The following is a 23315-nucleotide window of genomic DNA, read 5'->3' as shown; positions in this document are numbered from 1 at the left end:
TATTAATAAATTAATATAATCATTAATAAATTAAATATTTAATAATTAATAATTTATATATTTAAATTAAATTATATTAGTTAAATTAATATAAAATTAAATAATGCAGTTAATAAATATGGTTATTTGATATTATTAAAATCAAATAATAAATTTAAATAGATATTATAACTGTATAGATTATACTAAATTATATAATCTATACAATTATTAAATTAATTACATAATAATTAAATATTTAATTAATTTATAAAATAATTATTAAAATTACTAGTTATATTTAATATTATAATATATATTAATTTTAAATATTAAATCTAATTTATTTATATAATTAAATCAAATAGATTAATAAAAGTTAATATATATAGTTAATAACTAGTAAAAATATTATAACTGAATAATATTAATTTAGTATAATCTATTATGAATTATATTAACTTATTAATTAATATATATAATTAAAAATTAACAATATTATAATTTATTTAAAACAATTTATTTTAATATGAAACCAGTCTTATTAATTTGCAAAATATTAATAATATTTATTTATTCAGATAAATAAATCTTTTTAATTTAATTACTATTTGAATTAAAATATCTAATTATCTATTTTAATTGTAATTATATAACTATATTTTTATTTAATATTATATAAAATATTTAATTTAACAATTAAATTAATTTAGTTATTAATATTTATAAATTAATATAATATTTACTTATAATATTTAAATATTAAATAAACTATTATTAATATATAAATTTAATAATAGTTTATCTAATTATATATAATTAAATAATTATTAGTTAGTCATAAGTAAAAATCTAAGTGATTTAATAAATGAATTTTTGTTTTGTCATAAAGCAATTGTTTTTTTATCATACAAGCTTATTCGAAATAAAATAATACTAATTTATTAATATTTCATAATTTAACTTATTATAAAACAATTTGAAAAATTAGTATATTAATAATTATAATTATATTATAAATAATGCCATTAAGATATTATTAATATTATAACCAATTGGTTATTACATAAATTATATATTAAGATTCATATCATAATATCATTAATTATGATATTATCTAATTATAATATGATATTATATCTATTATAGGATTTTTATAATTATTAATTTATAATGTTTACTAAGATTATAATTGGTCTGATAGATAATTAATATATTAAATTAACTTAATATAAATTAACTATTTATAAAATAATAGTTATCTAATATAACTATTATTAAAATAATAACTTATATAATAGTTATTTATATATACTATTATTTATAAATAATATTTTATGAGTAACATTAAAATAGTTTAAATGAAATTATTCAATTGGATAATTTGAAATACTATATAATTTTATAATTAGGTCCTTAAATGGAGGGATAACATACTCTTCAAAATGATTTTCGTTATCAAGTTCATCAGTGTTAATTGAATTTTCAAAATCAATCCTTTGATCATTATCATGATTATCTTCCTGTTCATTTAATTATCAAATAATTAATACTATACTTAATAATTCTTAGAAATAATTAAAATTAATAATATTAAATAATTATATAATATTCTAATAATATATATTATTATGGTATTTGTTCAAATGGTCTTAACTATTTGAATTGGTTTGAAAACTACTTTAATCTTTAAATCTCTTACTAAATAATTTTGAAAATATTAATAAAGTAGTATTAAAATATTGAAAATTAATATTTACACTATTCATAATATAGTTTAATCTGTTTTGTGTAAATAAATTGTGATTGTTTATAATATTTCTATTATTATCTTATATAATATTTAAATGAATTTTAATGATTATTCATTTAAATTAAGTCATTAATTTATAATTTTACTAAATACTAAATAGTTAAAACTATTAACCTTTTATTTAGTCATAGAATATTATTTTAATGATATTATGAAATTATTAATATAAATTAATATTATAACTTATAAATAATGATTATATTCGATAGATATAAATTATAATTATTAATTTATATGTGAAATATATTATATTTTAAATAATATTTATTATTTTTAAATAGTCAATTATAATATATTTATAATTAGTATTAATTATTATCAAGCTATTATTATATATAAGTCAATATTTTATTATAATTATTATCTATTTTATTAAGATTATATACAATGAAAAATTAATTATTATAATAAAATTATAATCATATATTATTACAATATATTCTTAATAAATTATTGATATTAATATATTAATAAGCTTTGGTTAAATTAAAAATAATTTGTAATAATAAATTATAATACATTAACACTATTAATAGCTATCCCCATATTTACAATAATATATCCAATTAAAAAAGTTATAATACTTAAACAGATATTAAGATATCTTATTATTATTAATAATGATTATTAATATAATATTATAATCTAATTATATTATGATATAACACATTGAGTAATATATTAGATTATTAATAATATATTTAATATTATAATATTAATGATTAATATAATATATTATACTAATTATCATAAATTAATAATTTAATTATTATAATTTAATATTAAATTGGATTGTTATTGGATTAACAATAATAATCCAAAAGTAGCTTATATTGATAATTGATATAAATACTAAATTATTGTTTACCCTTAGATTTAATGATTAATAGTTAAAAGCATAAAAAATTTTTATGTGAGAAAGGCAGGTGATACTAATCCATCTCTATGTGTGACTCTTACTAACTGGAAAAAATAAAGAACAAGACAAGAAATTAAAGCCTTTTCAGTTGGGTAGATAAACCAATTATCCTTTCTTAAAATTTGACATCTTAGAAATCTAATAGTATTCAATATAATATATAAATTAATATATAAATTATTAATATGAATATTAATAACTATATAATATATATAGTTATTATATATTTTAATTATTTAATATCATTAATTATTTAATGAATAATTAATTAATGAATATTGATATATTTTAATTTAATTTATATATCATTGATATATCTATTTTATCTATTAAATAGAATAAAATAATTTCAGATTATTAATATATTATTGATCATTGAATAAATAATTGGTTTATGACAAAACAAATGGTCATAATGATTTGAAATAGATAATTGTTCAAATAGTCATAACTATTTGAATGTGTTCGAAAAATAACTTTATTTTCTAAAATTATACTTATTAATTTTTGAAATATTAATAAATTTATATTATTTTATTGAAAATACGCTTGCATGAATAGAACCAATTGTTTGATGACAAAACAAAATGTCATAATGTTTTGAAATAGATAATTATTTAGATAGTCATAACTATTCAGCTTGATCGATAAGAAAATTCATTTTTTTAATTCTGTTACTCTTTAATTTTTGGAATATTATTTTATCTTAAATAGGCTTATATGAGCTGAAACAATTATTTTAGTACAAACAAAAGCTCATAATGATTTAAAATAGATTATTATTCAAATAGTCATGACTATTTGAACTTGTTCGGCAAACATATTTATTTTTTAAATCTTTTACTTATAAATTGTCGAAATATTAATAAATTAATATTATTTTATTCCGAATAAGCTAGTATGAACAAAAACAATTATTTTATGACAAAACAAAAAGTCATAACAATTTGAAATAAATAATTATTCAAATAGTCATAAAGATTTGAACTTGTTTAGTAAACAGATTTATTTTTAAATCTTTTACTTATTAATTATCTTAATTTAATAAATTCATGTTTTTTATTCAAAATAAGCTTGTGTGAATAGAAAAAATCGTTTTATGACAAAGCAAATGGTTATAGCGATTTACAATAAATAATTGTTTAAATAATTATAATTATTTAAACTTGTTCAGTAAACAGATTCATTTTTGAAAATCTCTTAATTATGAATTTTCAAAATATTTATAACTTAATATTATTTTATTTTGAATAAGCTTATATGAATTGAAATAATTTTTTTATGACAAAAGAAAAGGTCATAACGATTTGAAATAGATAACAATTCAAACGGTCATGACTGTTTAATCTAGTTCAGTAAACATATTTAATTTTTTACATTATTTACTTATTAATTGTCAAAATATTAACAAATTTGTATTATTTTAATCTAAATAAGCTTGAATAAATAGAAACTATTATCTTATAATAGAACAAAAAGTCATAATGATTTGAAATAAATAATTGCTTAAATAGTCTTAATTTGAACCGATTTGATAAATAGATTTATTTTTTAAAATTTTTATTAATTTTTGAAATATTAATATATTAGTATTATTTTATTTTGAACAAACTTATATGAACAAAAACATTAGTTTTATGACAAAACAAAAGGTCATAACAATTTGAAATAGATAATTGTTCAAATAGTCATTATTATTGGAACTAGTTAGGTAAATAGAATTATTTTTTAATTCTCTTACTTATTAATTTTTGAAATTTTAATAAATTTATTTTATTTTATTCTAAATAAGCTAGTATGAATTGAAAATATTATTTTATGACAAAACAAAGGGTTATAATGATTTGAAATAGATAATTATTCATATAGTTTTAACTATTTGAACTAGTTCGGCAAACAATTTTATTTTTTAAATCTCTTTGTTATTAATTTTTATAATATTATTAGATTAGTTTTATTTTATTTATAAATTATCTAAACTTATTATTTATAATTTAAAAATTAATAAACATATATCGTGAAATTTTTAATTAAATTATTTAATTATTAATTATTAATTTAAAAGATAATTATATTCCATATAGTCTTAACTATTTAAACTTAAATTAGAATAATAATATTCAAATAGTTGTTTGTTCAACTTATTTTATTTTAATAAGTTTATTATTTTATCTAATTATAAGTTAAAATTGGTTTATGACAAAACAAATGGTCATAATGATTTGAAATAGATAATTGTTCAAATAGTCATAACTATTTGGAATAAATTTAAACTTAAATTAGAATAATATTAAAATAGTTATATAAGTATTAACAATTAAAAATTTCAAAAATTAATAAGTAAGAGTTTAAAAAATGAATCTGTTTACTGAACTAGTTTAACTAGTTATGACTATTGAACAATTCTATACTTCATATCATCATAACCTTTTGTTTTGTCATAAAACAATTATTTCTATTCATACAAACTTATTCAAAATAAAACAATACGAATCTAATAGTATTCAAAAAATTAATAACTAAGGCATTTTAAAAAATAAATTTGTTTGCTGAACCAATTTAAATAGTTAAGACTATATGAACAATTATCTAATTCAAATTGTTATGACCTTTGTCTTGCCATAAAACGATTTTCTCAATTCATACTAGCTTATTTGAAATAAAATAAAATGAATTTGTTAATATTTCAAAAATTAATAAATAAAAGATTTAAAAAATTATACTATTTCAACAATTATATATTTCAAATCATTATTACTTTTTGTTTTGTCATAAAACAAATGTTTTTGTTCATATAAGTTTATTTGGAATAAAGTAATACTAATCTATTAATATTTCAAAAATTAATAAGTGATTGAAAAAATAAATCTATGTATCAAACTAGTTCAAAAAGTTTTGACTATTTGAGTAATTATTTATTTCAAATCGTAATGACTTTTTGTTCTATTATAAAATAATTGTTTCTATTTATACAAGCTTATTTGGATTAAAATAATACTAATTTGTTAATATTTTAACAATTAATAAGTAAAAATTTTAAAAATAAATATGTTTACCACACTAGATCAAATAATGACAACAATTTGAATAATTATCTATTTCAATGACCTTTTGCTTTGTCATAAAAGAATTATTTCAATTCATATAAACTTAAAGAGATTTAAAAAATGACTCTGTTTTATATTATAATTAATTTATTAACTTGATTGCTAACAAATAATAATAATATTTAATTGCTATAATAACAAAATAATTAAATAATAAGACAACTTTTATATTAATATAGAATTTAAATATACTTATTTGATTTAAAATAATAATTAATAACAAAAAAATTAGTTATGATAGTTAAATTATCGTTATATTTAACTAATAAATATATTAATTATTAGTAATAAGTAAAAATCATTTATATTAATTATTAAAATATTAATAATAATTAATTCTAATTTATAATATTAATTGAATTATAATTTATAATATTATAATATGAACTATTTATAATTAATAGTTATTAAATTATAGTATATATTTAATTATAAAATATATACTAAATATATACTAAATTTATTATTAAATAAATAATTTATTTCAATTAGTTATTATAATAATTAGTATTATTATAACTTATTAACTAATAATTATTAATAAATAATTGTTAATAGATTAAATTTCACAATTAATCCTTAAATATTAATCTAAGTCATTTTAAATTTAATAGAAATAGCATTTTAAATTAATAACAATTATTTTAAATATTAACAATTATTATATAAGTATTATATTTTGTCTACTATTAGACAAGATATTAAATTATAATAAATATGATTAACATTATTATATAAAAATAAATATTATTAGTATAAATTTAACATAATAATACTTTATTAACAATATATAAATAATTAAAAATTATTAGTAAAAATTATATTTAAATTAGTAAATTTAATATTTATAATTAATTATTTAATAATTATAAAAAATGATTTAACTAAATCAAATATTTAAATAATATTAGTTAATAATTGTTAACTAATATTATTTTTATTAAATTATAATAATTATAAAATTATTTAATCAATAATTTTAATTTAACTTGCTTATTAATTAGAATAAAATTAATTAATAAAAATTAACTCTTAGGTCATTTATTTTCAAAACCTAAAGAGGGTTCGTCAGTATTTACTTTAATATATATTAATTAGTTGCTTTATGTTATTAGCTGTGCAAATGTATTAATAAATTTAATTAAAATTCTAATACTAAAAATATTTTAATACTATATCTTGTTTAGTATTAATTATATAATTAAATTAAATTATTAAATATTAAATATCCTAAATGTTCCAAAAATTATTAATAGTCATAGGAAAATTTGATAATTATACAAATATAATTATTCGTATTAATATTTATAATTTAAATATTATTATTGAAATTAGCATTTTCAAATAATTGTACTAATTTAGTATTAATTATTTAAAAGAAAATAATATATCTTTAACAATATATTAAATAAATTCTTAATAATTATTTAATATAATAGAATATTTATTAATTAATATATTAATTATCTAAATATTAGTTTGGTAAATTATACATAACTATTATTCAATTGTTTAATAAAATTAATATTATTATATAATTAAATTAATAATATAATAATATAATATTTATTATATTATAATAAATATTTAATTTAAATATTTAATAAATAATAATATTATATAATTAAATAAATTAAATATATTATAATGATAAACATTTACTTATTAATTATTATATAATTTAACTATTATATTTAATTTATTAACTATTATTATATCTATTAATATTTAATATTTTAGATTGTTATTAAATAGTCATAACTAATTTTATATACGTAATATTAATTGAATTATTAATAAAATTAATAAACTATAATTAATATAAACAATAATATTAATAATAAATTTATTGATATTTCATAAATTTTTATTAATAAGTAGGAGATTTGAACAATTGTCTATTTCAAATTGATATGACCTTTTGTTTTGCCATAAAACAATTGTTTCTATTTATACAAGCTTATTTCAAATAAAATAATATAAATTTACTAATATTCCAAAGATTAATAAGTAAAAATATATAAAATAAATTTGTTTTTTGAACACATTCAAATTAATTATGTCCATTTAAACAATTATCTATTTCAAATCGTTATAACCTTTTGTTTTGTATAATATATTATTAATATAATATAATAATAATATAATTATTAATGTAATATTGATATAATTACAATTAATATTATTATTTAAAAAATTATAATTTATAATTTATAATTATAATTGTAACATTTTGTTTCGTAATAAAATAATGCTAATTTATTAATATTCCAAAAATTAAAATGTAAGATAATTAAAAAAATAAATCTATTTATCAAACATGTTTAAATAGTTACGACTATCTTAATAATTATCTATTTCAAAACATTACAGCCTTTTTTTTTGTCATAAAACAATTGGTTTTATTCATTCAAGCTTATTTCAAATAAAATAATATAAATTTATTAATGTTTCAAAAATTAATAAGTAAAAATTTTAAAAATAAATTTAATGCTAATAATTAAAAATATTATTATTAAAAAATTAATATTATTTAAATTATTTTCATATTATATTCTATATGAAATATTTAATTAATAATACTTAATTAAAATTAAACCTTATAATAATTTAATTTCAAATTATCTTTAAATTAAACATTTTATTTTAATAAAATGTTATTAATTATTATATTATATATTAATTTATAATATTTCAAAACTAATTTATATTAGTTCAATAATAAGAGACTAATAATATCAATTTTATACAATTGATAAATAATATGATTATTATTATAATAAATTAAAATACTATTCATGTTATATAAATATTAAATTAATAATTCACAAACCACTTGTTTCTATCCATAAATTAATAGATAATAATGAGTAAATCTAATTATTAAATTATACTTATTTTTTAATGTAATAATTGTTAATAAATAATTGATTTAAGTAAAAATTTAATTTATAATTTAATATATCATAACAAGCATATAAGATTACATGCATATTAAATTAATTATCCAATTTATTATTTATAATTTATAATAAACATATAATTAATATTTATATTAATAATTTAAATAATAATTAAAATTATATGATTATATACGTATAATAGCAAAATATAATAGTAATATACTATAGAATAATTAATTTTATAAATTAATATATTAACTAAATATGCCTATAGAATTATATTATAATTCTTAGTTCATATTAAATTTATGAAATAATATTAAATAATTTATTAAATTTATTCCATTTAAGCTTGTATTAACTGAAATAATTGTCTTATGACAAATCAAAAGGTTATAACAATTTTAAATAGACAATTGTTTAAATTGTAATAACTATTTGAATTTGTTCGATAAAAAGATTTATTTTTTAAAATCTCTTTCTTATTAATTTTTTTAATGTTAATAAATTAGTGTTAATATGAAATAAAAAAATATTATATAATTATTTTACTTATAATAGTTAATTAAAATATACTATAATTTATATTAAACAATTATTTCTATTCAAAACCATCAAATTATTATTCTAATTTATTATAATATTAATATAATTTTATACTATATACAATATTTAATATTTAATATTATTTTATATAATATTTTACTAAATATTATATAAATAATATTTATTATAAATAGTAAACAGAATCATTTTTTAAATCACTTATTTATTAATGTTTGGAATATTAATAAATTACTATTATTTTATTTCAAATAAGCTTGTATGAGCTGAAACAATTATTTTATGACAAAACAAAATGTCATAATGATTTTAAATAGATAATTGTTCAAGTAGTCATAACTATTTGAATTTGTTCAGTAAACAAATTAATTCTTTTAATCTCTTATTAATTTTTGAAATATTAAGAAATTAGTATTATTTTATTTTGGATAAGCTTTTATGAACTGAAACAATTATTTTTTGTCAAAACAAAAGCATTAAGGTATATTATCAAATAAAATTTATATTCTATTGAAAATATTTACTAGTAATTGAAATTATCCTAATATAATAATTATCCTAATAATATTTAAATATTACTAAACAAAGATAATTTATTTAGTTTAATTAAATAGTAGTAACAATTAAATACTAAATTAATAATAATACTATATAAATTAAAATAAATTATATTTTAATTATTAAATTATCTAATCTTTTAAATTATAAATAATTTAATATAATTTAAAATTGAAAATTAATAATAATTTTAAATAAATAAATAATTAATAATAGATATTTATAAATTTATAAGTTTTATAATTTATTTAGTAATATATATAATTACTAATAATAAAATATAATCTAAATAATATTTAATTATATAAATATTAAATATAATTAAATTATTAATTTCAAATAATATTTATAATTTAAACTTACACAAATTAACTATTATAAATAAAACTAATATTTGATAAATATTTTTATAATTATATAATAAAGTCATAATTATATAATAAATCTGTTCAAATTTAATTATAATAGTTTTATGACAAAAGAAAAAATCATAACAATTTAAAATAAATAATTGTTCAAATAGTCATAAAGATTGAACTTTATGACAAATGCCCATAAATCTGATAATATTATTATTATTAATTACTAAATAATATTAAGCCTTATTAATAATCAATAATTATTTATTAATTAATAAATAAATTAATTATAAACAATTTGTAATAATGATTTGAAATAGAAAATTGTGTAAATAGTTATAATTATTTGAACTGGTTTCATAAGTAGAATTATTTTTAATAACATATTATTATTCATAATTTTTGAATTATCAAATAAATATTATTAATATATTCTAATACATATATCCTAATTAACAATTAATTATTAATTATAAATATTTAACATAATTAAATTTTATATTATAGTAAAATCATATTAATTATATTATTAATATTTATGTATTGTAATTATAATTTAAAATTATATAATTAATATACTATTATTAATTAATATTTAATTATAATATTTAAATATTAGAATTGTTTTAATAATTGTTTAAGAAATTAATTAATCATTAATTAAATATAAATTTATTAAAATTTATACTATAATTTAATTATATTTAAAATTATCGTAATAAATTACTATTAATATTATTATTTATTAATTCAAATTTATATTCACAATATAATTTTAATCCATATTATAATTATTTAATGAAATGTTATTAATATTATCTAATATAATTTTCTATGTAATTATAAATAAATTAATTATTAACTATTAATAATAATTAATATAAATAGATTATAATCATTAATTAATAAATTTTTATTAATATTTCATAACTAATAGTTACTTCGAATAATAATTGAATAATTATTATTCAATTATAATATTATATATATTATATTATGTATATACTAATTTAATAATTGTATTTGAATTATTAATATAATATGTAATTAACAATTAGGCTATTTATATATTCTATTAATTATTAATATTAAATATTAAATATTAACATATAAATAATTTGTTATAATTAATAATAGAATTATATCAATATATTCTTAAATACTATTATTATTATTATTATTAATATCAAATTATTTATATTTTTATAAATTAATAATTAATATATAATTATTTGTAATATTAAAAATATTATTTAACTAATAAATCATAAATATAAAAATAATTTATTATTTATGTTTAGATATTAAATATTATTAATAATTATATTATTATTAAAAATTAATAAAAAAATTAATACATTATAATAAATTGTTATATTATAATATTATTAATATAACGTTATATTAATATAGTAAATTGTTAGCATATTATATTAGTTATTCAAATATTTATTTATTTATTATTAATAATTAATATTATTATATAATATAACAATTCAAATAAATTGTTAATATATTTATTTTTTAAATATCTTGTTAATTTTAAAAATATTAATAAATTAGTATTATTTTAGTCCGTATAAGCTTGTATTAGCTAAAACAATTATTTTATGACAAAACAAAAGTAACAACAATTTGAAATAGGTAATTGTTTAAATAGTCATCATTATTTGAACTAGTTCGGAAAGTTATAATTATGTTTTTTTAGTCAAATAATTATAACTATTTGAACAATTATCTATTTTAAATTGTTATTACTTTTTGTTTCGTCATAAAACAATTGTTTTTGTTAATATAAGTTTATTTGAAATAAAAAATAATATTGTTTATTAATATTTAGAAAATAAATCTGTAAGATATTTAAAAAGAAAATCTACTTACCAAACCATTTCAAATAGTTTTGACTATTTCAATAATTATTTATTTCAAATCATTATAACCTTTTATTTTATCATCAAACAATTGGTTCTGTTCATACTATTTTATTTAGAATAAAATAAAACTAATTTAATAATATTTTGAAACTTAATAACCAAGAAAAGTAAAAAATAAATCTAATTGTTGAACCGATTCAAATAGTTAAGACTCTATGAATGATTATCTATTTTAAATTGTTATGACCTTTTCAAATTAGTTATATATAAAATATGATAATTAAAATTTGAAATTATTACTTTCGTATCTTAACAATAGTATTAATCTGAATTTATTTTAAACAATTATATTAATTATATTAATTATTATTTATAATTATATTACATTATTAGAATAATATTTAAAGTATTAATTATATCATATATTTATTATTATATTATTTGAATTATTAATATAATTATAATTAATTTATATTGTAAGCAATAGTTATATTAATTATAAATTATTTATAACATTATATAACTATTAATACTATAATTATTAACTTAATTCTAATTATTAAGTTATAATAATAATGTTATTTTAAAAAAATTAATTATGAATAATTTAATATTCAATTAGATATAACAAAAATAATTTTATTAATAAATTTGATTAATTATATCAAATAATTTTAATATTTAGCTTACTTTAAACTAAATATAATAAAAATTTTATAATTAATTTAATTAATAGGTTATTATAATTAGATATAACTATTTATTAAGTAATTTATTAATAAGAGATTTAAATCTAAGTGACAATTGTACAATTATTTATTTAAATATATATTAATATATTATGTTATATAAAATATCTAGTTATTATATTATAATAAATAAACAAGTTAAATAATTTAGTTGTTTTTTATTTAATTATGTTTTAATTTTTACGTTATACTTAAAACTAAACTATTATATCATATTTATTGCTAATAGTTATTAATATTAATAATATAAATATTTATTATTATTAATATTAATCAATATATTAATTAATAATTTAAATAATATTATTAAATAAATTAAAACTGATTAATATATATTGTTTATAATTATTAATAAAGTATATTAATTATTATATTTGAATTTATTAATTGTTTATCAAATTTTATTTAATTTATTATTTGTAAACATTTATTATTGTTTTATTAAAATTAATATCTAATTTTTTTAATTAAAAATTATATTACAATTTAAATTATAATATTACTATAATTAATTTAATAATATAGTTATTATTAAGAATTTATATTTAAAATAATTTAAATAATATTTTATTAAATAATTATAATATCCATATTAGTAATAATAAAAATATATTACCTAATACGTATTATTTAATAATAATAATTGAATTAATAAGATTTAAAATTAATATTAATTAATTAGAAATTATATTTAAATTAACAATTTAAATTATAATTTTTATAATTATAAATTTAATATAATTTAATTATATTACTATTAATAACTATAAATAAATATATAATTATAATTATAATATTGTCATAATAGTAATATTTTTATTAATATAAAATAAATAAATTATCTGAATAATTAAATATTTTTGTTATTAATAATATTAATTTTACTTATTAACAAATTACTAATAAATTAATATTTATACTATAATATCTATATAATAATTTTAATATTATTATATTTAATTAATCAACTATATAAGTCAAAACTTATTATTAATTTATAGTCGGTTTATTTTATGTTATTTACAATATTATTTATAAATAATAAATTGTTATTTAAACTTATAATGATAAGTTTAATGATATGAGAATAAGAATGGATATGATTTTAAATTTTTGTTAGATATGAAAATGGAGACGAATAATAATGTACCCACCTCGTATCCGTACTCATACCCTACGTATATATTTATATATATTTAGTATATAAAATTTTTATTAAATAATATAAATTATTATTTTAAATTAATAATAATAAAATTTGATTAAATTATAAACTATTATGTAAAATATTAAAATAATTAAGTTATATACAAATTACAATATATAATTATAATAATTATAACAAATTATTTATTATTTTAAATAATATATTGATAAACTATAATATAACTTGTTATTATAAATTAATATATTAATATTATTTATTAATAATAACATATAACAATTATTTTTATAATTATTTTAATAGTCATGTCAATAAATAATATATAAAATAAATTTATATATTATAATAGTAATTATAAATAATTTATACTAATATAATATAAATTTGGTATAGTTAATTATTAACTATATATTAATTTTTTATATTATAGTTATAGTTATTTGACTGAACAAAAACATAATTATAACTTTCCTATAATAAGTATATTAAATACTTAATTAAATTATATTATTTGACACAATTCTCTTTTCATCAATTGTATTAGCATCTTATAAAAAATAAGAGTATAATATTGACTTGTTAATAAACTGTCAATAATTAAATATTACTATTATTAGTAAATTAATTTACTATTATTAGTAATAATATAATTTAATATTAATCCTAATATTTAATGTAAATATAATTATAGGAAGTATTAATTTATTATATATAAATATCAATATGACATTAATAGTTATATTAGATTATTAATTTGATTATACTATTAAATTAGATTATATTAATAAATGGTTATTATATATTATTAACTAATAATTAATATTAGTTAATATTAATTATTTGAAAATTATAAATTATAATTAAATATTTAATTATAATTTAATTAATTTAATAATTTTTAATTTTTAGTATATTAAATCAAATATTTAAAATAATCTTATCCAAGAAAATATTCTAAATTAATTTTAATTATAAAAATTATTTGATTATAATTCAACTAGTAATTAATAATTATTTAATATTCTAAAAAATAGAATATTATATTATTAAATTAGTGTTTATTAATTATTGTCAATTACATTTGGATTATTATAATCAATTAATAATTTAAATAATATATATTTAGTAATCAAATACTTGTAAATTTAAAATAGTTTAATATTAATATATTTTAAATTATAATCCAAATTTATGAACATTTGGAAAATTAATAAGCAAAAGATTTGAAAAAATAAATTTGTAACTTATTAATTAAAATAAATAGTATAATTAATTAATATAATAATATAATTAATTTTATATTATAATAGCTTATGATATTATTAGAGTTATTAAATTATAATTATTAAAATTACAATTTGAGTTGGTTTTCAATTTTTTTGATTTTTTTAATCTTAATATGATATCTAATATGAATCTCCCTGTCCCAAACTTGAAAAAGAAATCAATGAAAATGAATACTATTAGATTTCTAGCATGTCAAATTTTAGGAGGGGATAATTGGTTTGTCTACCCAACTGAAAAGGCTTTAATTTCTTTTTTGTTCTCTATTTTTTCTAGTTAGTAAGAGTCACACACATATATAATTGTTAAGTATATAATATGTTAAATATTAATATTTAATTATATTAATTGTATAATTAATGTATTAAATAGTTATAACTATTTGAACTTGTTCGATAAACATATTTATTTTTTAAAATTACTTGCCTATTAATTTTTTGAATGTTAATAAAATTATATTATATTATTTCAAATTAGCTTGTATGTACTAAAAAATTTTAATAATCATTTATTAATAATTGTATTAATAATTAACAATATTATTAATGGCTATTGAATAAATTATTAATATTAATAATATTATTATATTAATATTATTAATATATTTAATAATCCAATTAAAATTTAACATATATTAATTTTTTATTATAATTATAATAAATATTAATAATTAATTATAATTAATAAGGATTATAATTAATTCAAATAAATCTCTTACTTATTAATACACAATTATTTGAATTATCATACAAATTAACAAATATTAAAAAATGAATATTTTTATCTATCAAGTTTAAATAATTATGACTATTTGAACATTTAAATATTAGTTATTTAAATAGTTATGACTATTTGAACAAATATTTATTTCAAATCATTATGATCTTTTCTTTGGTCATAAAACAATTTTTTCTATTCATAAAAGTTTATTCGAAATAAAATAATATTAATTTATTAACATTCTAAAAATTAATAAGTTGGAGATTTAAAAAATAAATCTATTAGCAAACAAGTTCAAATAGTCATGTCCATTTGAACTATTATCTATTTCAAATCGTTATGACATTTTGTTTTGTTGTAAAATAATACCAATGATTTAGAATAATTGGAATTCATACAAAATTATTCAAAATAAAATAATAATAATTTATTACTATTTCAAAAATTAATAAGGATTTAAAAATAAATGTATTTGTTGAATCAGTTCAAATAGTTAAGACTATTAGAACAATTATCTGTTTCAACTCGTTATGACTTTTTGTTTAGTCATAAAATAATTGTTTTAGCTCATACATGCCAATTTGAAACATAATAATACTAATTTATTAACATTTAAAAAATTAATAAGCAAGAAATAAAAAAACATAAAATCAATTTACTGAACAAGTTAAAATTGTTATGACTATTTGAACAATTATATATTTAAAATCATTATGACCTTTTTTATTTTATCATAAAACAATTGTTTCAGTGCATAAAAGCTTATTTGAAATAAAATAATATTACTTATTAATATTTCAAAAATTGATAAGTTAGAGATTTAAAAAATAAACTAGTTTATCAAATCAGTTCAAATAATTATAGCCATTTAAATAATTATTTATTTCAAATCATTATGAACTTTTGTTTCGTCAAAAACCAGTTGTTTTTTATCATACAAGCCTATTCGGATTAAAATAAAACTAATTTACTAATATTTCAAAAATTAATAAGTAGGAGATTTAAAAAATAAATCTATTTACCGAACTGTTCAAATAGTTATGACTATTTGAACAATTATATATTTCAAATTATTATAACCTTTTGTTATGTCATAAAACAATTATTTCTATTCATACAAGTTTATTAAAAATAAAATAATACTATTGTAATAATATTCTAAAAATTAATAACTAAGAGATTTAAAAAATTAAATAAATTAGAATATATTTAATTATAATTAAATATTAATTAAATAAACTAATAATTAAAAGATTAAATTTAATTAATTTTAAATAATTATTATTATAATTTATAATTTAATTATAAGCAATCTAATTATTTAGTTATGTATAATATTAACTGAATTAAGTAGAGATTTTTACTTAATTATTATTATATATTTATATAATTAATATTATATTAATTTATAATATTAATAATTAATTAAAAACCAATTAGATTTATAATCAATATTATCTCGATATTAATTTTAATATCTAATAAATTAATTGATTTTAAATTATTATATAATCTTTATAATAATTCTTATAATATTAATAATTAATATAATTTATTCAATTAAACAATAATATTAATAATTTATATTCTTATTGTTTTATTATATAATAATTATTAATGAGCTGCAGATCATATAATAATTTTTTATAATTGATAAGAATAATATATATATAATTAATATAATTATATATAATAATATTTCATTAATTAATATTATTAACCATCTTATATAACATAAGTTACATAATGTGAACCAAGACTATTAGTTTGCAATAAAACTATCAATTGATGCTTGATCCAGCCTTTCATCCCTTATGAGAAAAATGACATTGGAAGCATAGGAATTGCATCAAGGTAAGTTTTCCAATGCTACTCAAGCTTCAGATGTGAACTCATCAGCTAGATTTTGAGATTTCTTTCCCTCAAGAAATCCAAATTTTTCCAAAGAATAATGCCAATATGTTATTCAAAAAGAAAAAAAGTACCAATAATGCAAGGCAGTTGGTGTTTCATTGTATATCTTTCAATTCTAAATTCTGTTCTACCACATTCTTAATTATAGATTCTTCCATAGTTCCATTTACCTTATTAGTACAATGTATTAGAATTCTGAGCTTAACATGTTCAATTAACATGATCATAAATATAGAAAGTTTAGAATGAAACATCAATTATAAATAGGAGAATTTTCATTTTGATCTGTAGCTCTTGCTTGATTTCGTCCTTCACTTTCTCATCTAATTTTTATTGAATTATTTAAAATAGATAATAACAATTAAAAATGACATTTTTAATCACCCAAAAAAAATTATAAAACTTAACTTATCTACTTGATAGTGGGTTAGGGTAATAATTCAAATTACTACTAAAAAATTCCATCATTTGACCAATTATTAGTTTCTATTTCCAAATCAATTATTTTATACAATCATTTGATTAACTTTAATATTGGTTAGTTCAAATTATATCCTTTTTAATGAAATGGTTTAAGATTTTAATTATAAACAATACAATAAGACTTAAGAGATATACATATATCTTAAATTTATTGTTATACATATAAAAGTTTCAAGCTTAGTTAATTGTTTTAATGATCAACAATAAAAAAAAACTTGATGTAAAATAATATTTCAATTCTCTCTCCATATTCTTTAATATCTAACTCAATTGTATGAAAATTCTAATTGAATTTCATTTGCACCAATAAATTGGAGACTAAAGACCTACATTGTTATTAATCTTATCTAAGAAAATTTGTATCAACAATTAGTTTCAATTAATTTACTTTTCAATCTTATAAAATGGATATCTCCTTTTTTTAATCAAAAAAAAGTTTACTGAAGTTAAAAAAATGGAATTGAACTTTAAATAATTATTAATCATTATTTTAATATTACAAGATAATATTGATAATTTTTTATGAGTAGTTTTTCAATATACATTTAGTTTTACTCTTAGTTTTTCACACAGTTTTATTTCTTAGTTTTTCCACATGGTATGAGAGCCAAGACTTTTTTTCCATTGCCCTTTCTTAATTTGTCACATAGAAGGCTTCTTTCCTATTCACCTACACGTGATGAGGGGCTTGTTAGAAGTTTGAATAACTAATATTATATCTAAAAATGATTTAATTTTTATTTTAATATTAATAATTTAATAAGTGTATTATACAACCACATAATTGCTTGTATAATTCTTTATGAGTAGTTTTTCAATATACCTTTAGTTTTACTCTTAATTTTTCACACAGTTTTATTTCTTAGTTTTTTCACATAGTATGAGAGCTAGGACTTTCTTTCCGTTGCCCTTTCTTAATTTGCCACATGGAAGGCTTCTTTCCTCTTCACCTCCATGTGATGGAGGCTTGTTAAAAGTTTAAATAACTAATATTATATTTAAAAATTATTTAATTTTTATTTTAATATTAATAATTTAATAAGTTTATTATACAAGCACCTTAGGTTTATATACAACAACTAGTGAGTAAACTAGGAAACTAAATCTTCCTAAAACTAATCCTATAATCGAGGTATTGTCTATCCTAATTTTTTGTCCTTAATTCTAGGGATACAAATATAAATATACAGATTACAAGATTACAACCAATTGTAAATAAGTGTTTTCCCACAAATAGCAAATCAAAGAAGAGATTTTACTCTCCACACATAATAAAAAAATAACTAACGGATTCGGTATAATTATCCAAATCACTCATTATTCTAAAAATAAGAGACTTAACTAAAATAGACAAAGTCAACTAATCAAGCAATAATGAATATTAGATTTCTACAAAAGTTAATAGGGTACACTTGATGGAAAATTATGAGATGTTTTGAGATTAATATCAAATAAAAGAAACCTAAATTTTGTAAGCTATTTGAGGGCTTCATAATACTTGTTTGAATAATGCTGATGAAAGGTAGGTTTAATAACCAATAATTCATATTTAATTCTAATTAATTAATATTTCAAAATTAATAAGTAAAAGATTTAAAAAAAATTATTTACCGAGTGAGTTCAAATAGTTATGATCTTTTATTTTGTTATAAAACAGTTGTTTCTATTCATACAAGTTTATTTCGAATAAAATAATACTAATATATTAACATTCTAAAAATTAATAAGTTGAAGATTTAAAAAATTAATTAGTTTACCGAACCAATTCAAATAGTCATGTCCATTTGAACTATTATCTATTTCAAATTGTTATGACATTTTATTTTATTGTAAAACAATTGTTTCTTATTGATCAAGTTGAAATAGTTATGACTATCTAAACAATTATCTATTTCAAAACATTATGACATTTTGTTTTATCATAAAACAATTGGTTTTGTTTATGCAAGCGTATTTTGAATAAAATAATATAAATTTATTAATATTCCAAAAATTAATAAGTAAAGTTTTAGAAAATAAAGCTATTTTGTTAAAGTAATTTAAAATGATAATTTTAAAATAATTAATAAATTATTATCAATAATTTTAATAATTATAATATTTTTATTAAAATTCTTATTCTTATATAATATAGTTATTATATATAGTAATAATTAATTGTTCTAATTAATATTTAAATTAATTAAATTATTAAAACGAATCATTATTATTTAATAGATTATAATTTTATTAAGAAAATTATTTGTTCAATATGCTTATTTATTAAACCCAATTATTGAATAATAATTATATATTTAATTAATTAAACCATAATTTTAGATAAATTATATTATGATTAAGCTTGTATGATAATAAAATAAAGATATTAATATGAATTATTGATTTTAATTTAATATAACTAATAAATAAATAATTATATTTATTAATTTTCAAAATATTCAACAAATATTTTAATAATTATTATTAAATATATTTTTACTAGTTATATTTAATACTATAATATATATTAATTTTAAATATTAAATTTATTTATATAATTAAAATTAAAATAATTGTTACAATTAAATAATAATCTAATTTAATTATAATATATAATTAATTAAAATATAATACAAATATTTAAATTTTAAATATTAAAACTAATATATATATTTTTAATATATTAATTTGTTTAAATTAAAAATAAATGTTAAAATTTATTTTAAGTAATTAATATTGCAATAGCTTAATAATTAATAAAAATAAATCTAATTATTAATCTAATAATTAATAAAGTATTAATTAGCTTATATACATATGACAATATAAACTATTACATAATTAATTAATATTAATTGATTAGTATTAAACTATAATACATTGAGTCACTAAAAATTATAATTAATATTGTTTAATTAATTATTAACTATTTGATTTAAATAAAAGTTTATTAATTTTGATTGAGTTTTTTTTTTAAAGGGATATTTTAAAATTTTATTCTCTAAAAGGGGTGATTTTAAACTTATTTCTTTAAATAAGGTATATTAAGATATATCAATGCCATATTAGCTCCACATTATATATTTTGATCAATTGGACTCCACGTTAGTGTTTTCTTTCTTAATCTTATTCCTTCTCGTTCTTCATTGCAAGTGGTTGTATTTTTTTTTTCAAAATCTATATTTTTTAATCACTTTCAAAATATCAAAATCTCATCAAATAATAATAAATTAATTAATTATAATTTCAAATAATATGACTAGTTTACATTTTCAAAGATTTACACCATAAGTACAAGAATATTACTTATAATTTAGATAGAGACTTTAATCTCTTTCAGATAATAAAACAAGTAAATCATGTTATGGTAACTCGTTTTCCAATTCTAAAAGCTTTGTATTTTTTTTTTTTTTCAAATCAAAGGGCTTTTTCAGCTAATTCATTTTTGAATTGCCCATTTAAATTAGTTCTTGATTTTCTTTAAAGACAAAAAACAATTTTTCTTCAAAGATAACTAGTCCCATGAAATAGACAAAACACCCATAGAAACTAGGCTTTCTTTCTCTGGTGCTAACCTTTAACAAGAAAGAGAACTTTTGGGTTTAGTTAAATGGGGGAAATTTTTAAATTTGAGTGCTTCTTATGATATGCGACAAATAATTTTTAGAGCAAAATGTAAGAATGTTGGTTTCTCTCTAATTGTTTCTTAAAAATGATTTTGTACAAAACTAAAGAGATTTTGAAAAAAAATATATAACTATAAATATAATTGCAGGGAAGAAAAAGAAAGAAAATGAGTAAATGAATGAGGTGAGCTAACATGGAAGGAGATATTGACTTGGATGTCAAATAAGTTAAAAGTACCTTTATTTTGCAGTAAAGTTTAAAAATATTCTAGTTATGAAATTAAGATTACAAAGTACCTTCATTTGGAAAAAAAAGCTCAATTTTAACTATTAATTACTACTTTAATAAATATTTAATTTATTAATTAAACTATAATTAAATTATTAGCTTATAATAAATAATATAAATTTTTTATATTAAATTTATATTATTATTATTCAAATATTAATCTACTTTAAATTTTATATTATTAAATATAATATTATATTATATAATAAACTTACTTACTAATTATTATTATTAGTAATATTTGTTATTACTTAAATATTTAATTCCAAATGTAAATAGTTATTATATTTTTATTTGGAATTAAATAAAAATCATAAAAATCAAATTGTATTAATTTATAATTAATAATTTAAAATATAAAAAGTAATAATTTATAATCTTATTTAAATGTTAAGAGATTATAAATTTAGTATAATAAATTTATTATAATTTAAAGTAAGTATTAATATTAATCATTATCTAAATAACAAATAGATAGGGCATGACTAGATAATAATATTATTAAATTAAAAATTAATGAATTATAATTTATATAATAAATAATTATTTAAATAAACTAGTTAAATAATAAATTATTATAATTTATCTATATTGCCATGCTTATTTAATTATAATTTAATTAAACTAGTAATAACAAATTACATTTGATATAGTATATTAACATTTAGAAAATTAATAAGCAAAAAAATTAAAAAAATAAATTTGTTTACCGAACAAGTTCAAATAGTTATGACTATTTTAATTATTTTATTGGTTAAAATATATTATATAATTTATAATATAAATAAAAATTATATTAATAATTAAAAATATTATTGGTTTTAGGACTTAAATAATAATATTACTTAATTATTAAATAATTAAATTAATATATAAGATTAATAAAAATAACCTTTTGTTTTAGTAATTAATATACAATTAATCTAATTAAATAATATAAATTATATTATAATAATATATTAATTATTATTAATTTAATATATAGATTATTAATTATAGATATTAAATATTATATATTAATCCTAATAAT

This window comes from Durio zibethinus, chromosome 22, assembly GCF_047325235.1.
Source record: "Durio zibethinus cultivar Kanyao isolate XHJ-2024 chromosome 22, ASM4732523v1, whole genome shotgun sequence".
NCBI classification, from domain to species: Eukaryota; Viridiplantae; Streptophyta; class Magnoliopsida; order Malvales; family Malvaceae; genus Durio; species Durio zibethinus.
Note: the sequence above shows the minus strand (reverse complement) of the source record.